Below are 8,371 nucleotides of genomic sequence, written 5' to 3' on the forward strand. Positions count from 1 at the left end.
AAAATGATCCATTTATAGTCTGTCAATCCAGCAAACTAGCAACTAAAAGCAACTTTCTAAACAATGTTTTAGTTCGTTTCTAGCTTGTTAGCTAGCCAGTTCAAATAATGACCATATCATAGCTGATAATGTCTTAACTTCAGATCATTTTTATTCATTGTTACAGGAATTTAAACTCACAACAAGATCATTATATACAAGTAAATGACGAGTTAATTACAGAAAATAGCTTATGGTTGTGAGTGTGACGAAATAAAAGCAGGGCACTCTACCAGAGAATTGTAGAACTTGTGCATTGTCTCATTGCCTTCTCAGTCAAGTAACCATGACAATGGATGCAGCGACAGGGTCAAAGTTGAACTTTTTTCATCTGTCTGCAACAAGGAAACCGACTGTCACAGTGACGGTCTATAGACATTCCACTGGAGTATAAATAAAATGTTGTTTTGACCAGTGACACTTGTCACATTCTAATTGCCTACAGACATGTCGATAGACAAAGTATAAACCAGCCTTTAGAAAAAAGGGTTACAAAAGTGTGATTTGGCTGTCCCCATAGGATAATTATTTTTGGTTCCAGGTAGATGTCTTTTGGGTTCCATGTAGAACCCTCTGTGTAAGGGTTCTTTATGGAACTCAAAAGGGTTCTACATGGAACAAAAAGGGTTCTACCTGGAAACAAAAATACTTCTTCAAAGGGTTCTCCTATGGGGACAGCCAAAGAACCCTTTTAGGTTCCAGATAGCACATTTTTTCTAAGAGTGCATGACTCACTATCTCTCCGAGAGCTGCAGCAGCCAGCAGATCCAGGGGAGGATCTGTTTTAATCAGGCACAGTCCTCCTCACATAGCAGAGCCTCTTACACAAATAGGTTACTATACTTTATTATTTTTATGAGGAACTGTATTGGAGATTATATAGGGAAGATTATACTGTCTAGTTTACGGGCTGAATATTAACTTGAGATATATCCATCACGCCTACATTATAATAACTTATGATAATACACTTCCTTACGTACTGTATACTCCCTCTCCATTGGTGCCACAGCTCGGCCAACTACTTCACATTTAACCAATGAAGGACCTAGAACACACATCCCACTGGCCTGGGTGCTAGACAGAGATCAATAAATCAGAGAAAATAAATCATTTCTACAACACTCGGCATGCACTATTATTTTGTCTGTTTGTTGTGCCAATATAAATGAATCATCACAGGAGCTCACCAGTGTTGCAGACGTCCTTCATCTTTTATCTACATTTTTCTTTGCCCTGGACCATAGCTTTGACGATCTTTCTGTTTGTCTGTATACATCTTTTCACACTATTGTGCTAAACCAAATCATACTGTGCTGGCTCTGGTGTTTTCTTATCACATAGTCCTTTACGGCCCAGTTCCAGCAACTATGGTGGACAATCCCGGCTGTAAGTCTGTCCATCTCTTTTCCAGGTAGTCAGTAGACAGTCCCTCATAGTCCCCTCTAGTCCATCTTTTTTGTCCACCCTAATAAACCTGCTTCATTAGTACACTCCATCATGTGAATCAATCAGATTATACATGAACGGGACATTGTACACATCTCTCATTGTTATAAATGTATCCTTAGACCTTTTACCAATTAATCTGGGCTATTTGTCAGCAGTTGTTCATTACTCTGGGAGAAAAGGGAATAATAAAGTGTCGGACTGGGTGCAATGTGGTGTGTAATGCCATTACTGTTACATTTGTCATGGGGAGCTGTTTTAACTTTGCACCGCTTCCTCCAATAGCTTAAAAGCCTCTAAGCCACAGCCTCTATCAGTCAGGCCTGAATAATTAATGTCTTAAAGCGCCTGACCAGAGAATGAGACAGGATCTTAGAGTGTGAGAGAGACAGGGAGTACAAGAGAGGGAGAAAGACAGGACCTTTGAGAGGGAGAGAGACAGGACTAGTGAGGAGAGAGGGAGACAGGACCAGCGAATGATAGGAGAGAGGGAAAGAGGAAGAGTGAGAGGGGGGACAGCTACCTCAGACAGAGAGAGGAGAGGGGAGACAGGGATCAAAGGGAGGGAGACTGAGGCTCAATCCCATTACCTCCCCTTAGCCCTTACCCTTAGCCCTACCCCTCCGTTTTGCATGATCCTGTGAGCCGTATCGAGTGGGAGTGATGCCCCAATCCAACTTCTAACGTGGCTACATTACAGGCACATTGTTGTTTTGCTGTTCTTATTTGTTGCTCCCCACTGGTACAGACATCAGTTCAATGTCTAGTTTTGATTTGGTTGTGTTGTCAACTAACGTGAATTTAACATGAAATGAACAGAAAATGTCACCATGTCATTGGATTTAGGTTGTAAGTTTGGTGAAAAAAAGACGAAGATACCTTACTTTGATGACTTTTTACAAATTCAATTTTTTTGCATTGATTCAACCTCGCATTACATTTTTTTATTGAATTGACTTGGAAACAGCGTTTATTCAACCTGTTTTTGCCAAGTGGGTCATTTGTTGCTCATAAGTAGGACTATGTATTTTCTGCCTGAGAAATATATTGGGACATCGCCAGAGAGGGACCAGAGAAGGAGATTGGTTGGTTGCTTTTAAAAAGTTTAACTATCTCTGGGTAATTTTCAGCCGTTTAAAAACGTTATTTTTCTCATCCATCATCACTCGTCCTTACATCACCTCTCCCTTGTCGTTTTACTCTAATCCATCTCTCTCCACACCTACCTTTCTATGCCTGTCTTCCCTCATCCCTTCTCCCTTCTCCTTTTCTCCATGTTTCTGCTTCTCGAAATGCCAACCCTTATTCTCCATCATCTCTTTATCCACTTGTTCCTATTTTCTATTCTCCATCTGTTTTCTCTGTTCGTTCTTCCCTCCCACCTTTATCCTGCTCTTCATCTACCCCTCCCTCTCTCTATCCCTTTCCATCTATTTTCGAGCCACCTCTCTCCAGCTTCATAAAACAAATGTCTGGCTTGAAAAGTTAAGGAGCTTACGTTGCAAAAGCTAATTATGACAACAATAACAACATCTTCAACATCAATGTCATTACCAATTATAGCAATAATAATCAGAAACATAACAACAGCATCCATCTCTCTTCTTTTATTGCTCTCTTTCTTCACGTCTGTCTTTTCCTCCATCCAACTATCCCTCCCTCGACTCCCTCGACTACCTCCCTCCCCATGTCCTGTGAGTGACAGCAGAGCGGCCCTGTAATGAGCTGCCTGTGTACACAATGGGCAGATGCCAGTGGACAGTCGTTAGCTCATATGACAGACAAGGACCCCCTCCTTCCTTGCCTCTGTCTCCCCCCCCATCTTTCACCCACCATCTCCTCTCTTCCCTCGCTCCCCTCTCTCCTTCCCCCAGCCCAGCCCCAACATGATGCTGCATGGTTAGCGTTGCTACCCGGGACAGACACTATAGCCAAGTTAAAGCATTCCCACTGGAATATCAGACTCTCTATGTCAGCCAGACGGGTCAGGGGGGAGGGACGGGTGCAAATCTTTTATTAATTAGGTGGACCCTTAAAGTGATATTTATCAATCATTCAAACATGCATTTCATTACATGTGCTGTCACTGTGTGTTTTATCTGGACCAATGGACAAAAAAATGTTTTCATTTTTTTTATTTCACCTTTATTTAACCAGGTAGGCTAGTTGAGAACAAGTTCTCATTTACAACTGCGACCTGGCCAAGATAAAGCAAAGCAGTGTGTCACAAACAACAACGCAGAGTTACATATGGAATAAACAAACATACAGTCAATAATACAATAGAAAAAGTCTATATACAGTGTGTGCAAAGAAGGTGGATAAGGGAGGAAAGGCAATAAATAGGCCATGGTGGCAAAATAATTACAATATGGCAATTAAACACGAGTGATAGATGTACAGAAGATGAATGTGCAAGTAGAGATACTGGGGTGCAAAGGAGCAAAATAAATAAAATAAATAACAGTATTGGGATGAGGTCGTTGGATGGGCTATTTACAGATGGGCTATGTACAGGTGCAGTGATCTGTGAGCTGCTCTGACAGCTGGTGCTTAAAGTTAGTGAGGGAGATATGAGTCTCCAGCTTCAGTGATTTTTGCAGTTCGTTCTAGTCGTTGGCAGCAGTGAACTGGAAGGAAAGGCGGCCAAAGAAGGAATTGGTTTTGGGGGTGACCAGTGAAATTACCTGCTGGAGTGCATGCTATGGGTGGGTGCTGCTATGGTGACCATTGAGCTGAGATAAGGCAGGGCTTTACGAAGCAAAGACTTATAGATGACCTGTAGCCAGTGGGTTTGGCGGCGCATATGAAGCGAGGGCCAGCCAACGAGAGCATACAAGTTGCAGTGGTGGGTAGTATATGGGGCTTTGCTGACAAAACGGATGGCACTGTGATAGACTGCATCCAATTTGCTGAGTAGAGTGTTGGAGGCTATTTTGTAAATGACATTGCCAAAGTCAAGGATAGGTAGGATAGTCAGTTTTACGAGGGTATGTTTGGCAGCATGAGTGAAGGATGCTTTGTTGCGAAATAGGAAGCCGATTCTAGATTTAATTTTGGACTGGAGATGTTTAATGTGAGTCTGGAAGGAGAGTTTACAGTCTAACCAGACACCTAGGTATTTGTAGTTGTCCACATATTCTAAGTCAGCAGATTAGTGATGCTGGACTGGTGGGCAGGTGTGGGCAGCGATTGGTTGAAGAGCCTGCATTTAGTTTTACTTGCATTTAAGAGCAGTTGGAGGCCACGGAAGGAGAGTTGTATGGCATTGAAGCTCGTCTGGAGGTTAGTTAACACAGTGTCCAAAGAAGGGCCAGAGGTATACAGAATGGTGTCGTCTACGTAGAGGTGGATCAGAGAATCACCAGCAGCAAGAGCGACATCATTGATGGATACAGAGAAGAGAGTCGGCCCGAGAATTGAACCCTGTGGCACCCCCATAGAGACTGCCAGAGGTCCGGACAACAGGCCCTCCGATTTGACACACTGAACTCTATCTGAGCAGTAGTTGGTGAACCAGGCGAGGCAGTCATTTGAGAAACCAAGGCTATTGAGTCTGCCGATAAGAATGTTGTGATTGACAGAGTCGAAAACTTTGGCCAGGTCGATGAATACAGCTGCGCAGTATAGCCTCTTATCGATAGCGGTTATGATATCGTTTAGGACCTTGAGCGTGGCTGAGGTGCCCCCGTGACCAGCCCGGACACCAGATTGCATAGCGGAGAAGGTACGGTGGGATTCGAAATGGTCGGTGATCTGTTTGTTATCTTGGCTTTCGAAGACCTTAGGAAGGCAGGATAGGATAAATATAGGTCTGTAGCAGTTTGGGTCTAGAGTGTCTCCCCCTTTGAAGAGGGGGATGACCGCGACAGCTTTCCAATCTTTGGGGATCTCAGACAATACGAAAGAGAGGTTGAACAGGCTAGTAATTGGGGTTGCAAAAACGACGGCGGATACTTTTAGAAAAAGAGGGTCCAGATTGTCTATCCCGGCTGATTTTTAGGGGTCCAGATTTTGCAGCTCTTTCAGAACATCAGCTATCTGGATTTGGGTGAAGGAGAAATGGGGGAGGCTTGGGCAAGTTGCTGGCTTGGGCAAAATGCAGTCAGACTGTTAATTAACAGCTTAGCTTGCTTTTTATCATGTTCATGAGGCTTATACACCGAGTGTACAAAACAATAGGAACATTAGGCTCTTTCCATGACATAGACTGACCAGGTGTGTCCAGGTGAAATCTATGAACCTTTATTGATGTCACCTGTTAAATCAACTTCAATCAGTGTAGATGAATGGGAGGAGACAGGTTAAAGAAGGATTATTAAGCCTTGAGGCAATTGAGACATAGATTGTGTATTTGTGCCATTCAGAGGGTGAATGGGAAAGACAAAAGTATTAAAGTGCCTTTGAACGGGGTATGGTAGTACGAGTGTCTAGAAACAGCCCTTAGCCGTGGAATATTGGCCATATACCACAAACACCCGAGGTGCCATATCGCTATTATAAGCTGTTTACCAATGTAATTACAGTTGTAAAAATAAATGTCTTGTCATACCCGTGGTATATGGTCTGATGTACCACGGCTGTCAGCCAGTCAGCATTCAGGGCTCGAACCACCTAGTTTGTAATCTACTGTAGTTTACTCTAGAGTCAAATGCTGCTGAAAACATGACAGTTCTAAAATCTTGAATCCTGTTGTAGGGATATATTTAATATGCATCTCAATGTTGCAAGAACTGTTGTTGACACATTATTAGATGAGTGAAATGATGAAAATCACTTTCTAAAGTTATTATTATAATGTTATTACTATACTCTGATTCGAAGATTTCCTCTCTGAATGACAGAATTGTGAGTGAGTTTTAGATGTGAAAGGCCTTTATATTTCAATCAGAGCTGAATACATATTTGTCTTGGCTGTCATTGTGACAGTGACTGCATGCCACAGTGGTTGCAGAATGGAGTCCAGACAAGTATGCTAGCTTCACTGCTTCAACTGTATCAACACAAGGATTTGTATGGCTGCTGAATCTGCAAGGTCATTATTTAACAGAAGTTAGGACAGAACACTGTAGGCTGTCTCATCGTTGTTGGTGATCAGGCCTACCACTGTTAGGTATCAGGAAACTTAATGATAGTGTTGGAGTCGTGTTTGGCCAAGTAGTCGTGGGTGAACAGGGAGTACAAGAGGGGACTAAGCATGCACTCCTGAGGGGCCCCAGTGTTTAGGATCAGCGTGGCAGATGTGTTGTTGCCTACCCTTACCACCTGGGGATAGCCAATCAGGAAGTCCAGGATCCAGTTGCAGAGGGAGGTGTTTAGTCCCAGGGTCCTTAGCTCAGTGATGAGCTTTCTGGGCACTATGGTGTTGAGTTGTAGTCAATGAACAGCATTCTCACAAAGATGTTCCTTGTGTCCAGGTGAGAAAGGGCAGAGTGGAGTAAGATTGAGATTGCGTCACCTGTGGATCTTTTGGGGCGGTATGCAAATTGGAGTGGTTCTAAGGTTTCTGGCATGATGCTGCTGATATGAGCCATGACCAGCTTTTCAAAGCACTTCATGGCTACCGACATGAGTTCTACGGGGCGGTAGTCCTTTAGGCAGGTTACCTTCGCTTTCTTGGGCACAGGGACTACTGTGGTCTGCTTGAAACATGCAGGTATTACATACTCGGCCAGGCAGAGGTTGAAAATATCAGTGAAGACACTTGCCAGTTGGTCCGCGCATGCCCTGAGTACATGTCCTGGTAATCCATCTGGCCCCGCAGCCTTGTGAATATTGACTGGTCAGATTGACCTATCACATCAGCTACGGAGAGCGTGTCACACAGTCGTCCAGAACAGCTGGTGCTCTCATGCATGCTTCAGTGTTGCTTGCCTCGAAGTGAGCATAAAAGGCATTTAGCTCATCTGGTAGGCTCACTTCACTGGGCAGCTCGTGGCTGGGTTTCCCTTTTAGTCTGTAATAGTTTGCAAGCCCTGCCACTAATCGACACGCGTCAGAGCCAGTGCACTAGGATTCAATCTTAGTCCTGTATTGACGTTTTGCCTGTTTGATGGTTCGTCTGAGGGTGTACAGTTGAAGTCCGTTTTTCACTTAAATTCCTGACATTTAATCCTAGTAAACATTCAGGTCAGTTAGGATCACCACTTTATTTTAAGAATGTGAAATGTCAGAATAATAGCAGAGAGAATGATTTATTTCAGCTTGTACTTCTTTCATCACATTCCCAGTGGGTCAGAATTTTACATACACTCAATTAGTATTTGGTAGCATTGCCTTTAAATTGTTTAACTTGGGTCAAACGTTTTGGGTAGCCTTCCACAAGCTTCCTACAATAAATTGTGGGAATTTTGGCCCATTCCTCCTGACAGAGCCGGTGTAACTGAGTCAGGTTTGAAGGCCTACTTGCCATTTCACCACAACTTTGGAAGCATGCTTGGGGTCATTGTCCATTTGGAAGACCCATTTGCAACCAAGCTTTAATGTCCTGACTGATGTCTTGAGATGTTGCTTCAATATATCCACATAATTTTCCTGGCTCATGATGCCATCTATTATGTGACGTGCACCAGTCCCTCCTGCAGCAAAGCACCCCCACAACATGAGGCTGCCACCCCCGTGCTTCACGGTTGGGATGGTGTTCTTCGGCTTGCAAACCTCCCCATTTTCCTCCAAACATAACGATGGTCATTATGGCCAAACAGTTCTGTTTTTGTTTCATCAGACCAGAGGATATTTCTCCAAAAAGTACGATCTTTGTCCCCATTTGCAGTTGCAAACCATAGTCTGTCTTTTTTATGGCAGTTTGGAGCAGTGGCTTCTTCCTTGCTGAGCGGCCTTTCAGGTTATGTCGATATAGGACTCGTTTCACTGTGGATATAGA

The sequence above is a fragment of the Salmo salar genome, chromosome ssa12 (assembly GCF_905237065.1).
Source record: "Salmo salar chromosome ssa12, Ssal_v3.1, whole genome shotgun sequence".
NCBI lineage: Eukaryota > Metazoa > Chordata > Actinopteri > Salmoniformes > Salmonidae > Salmo > Salmo salar.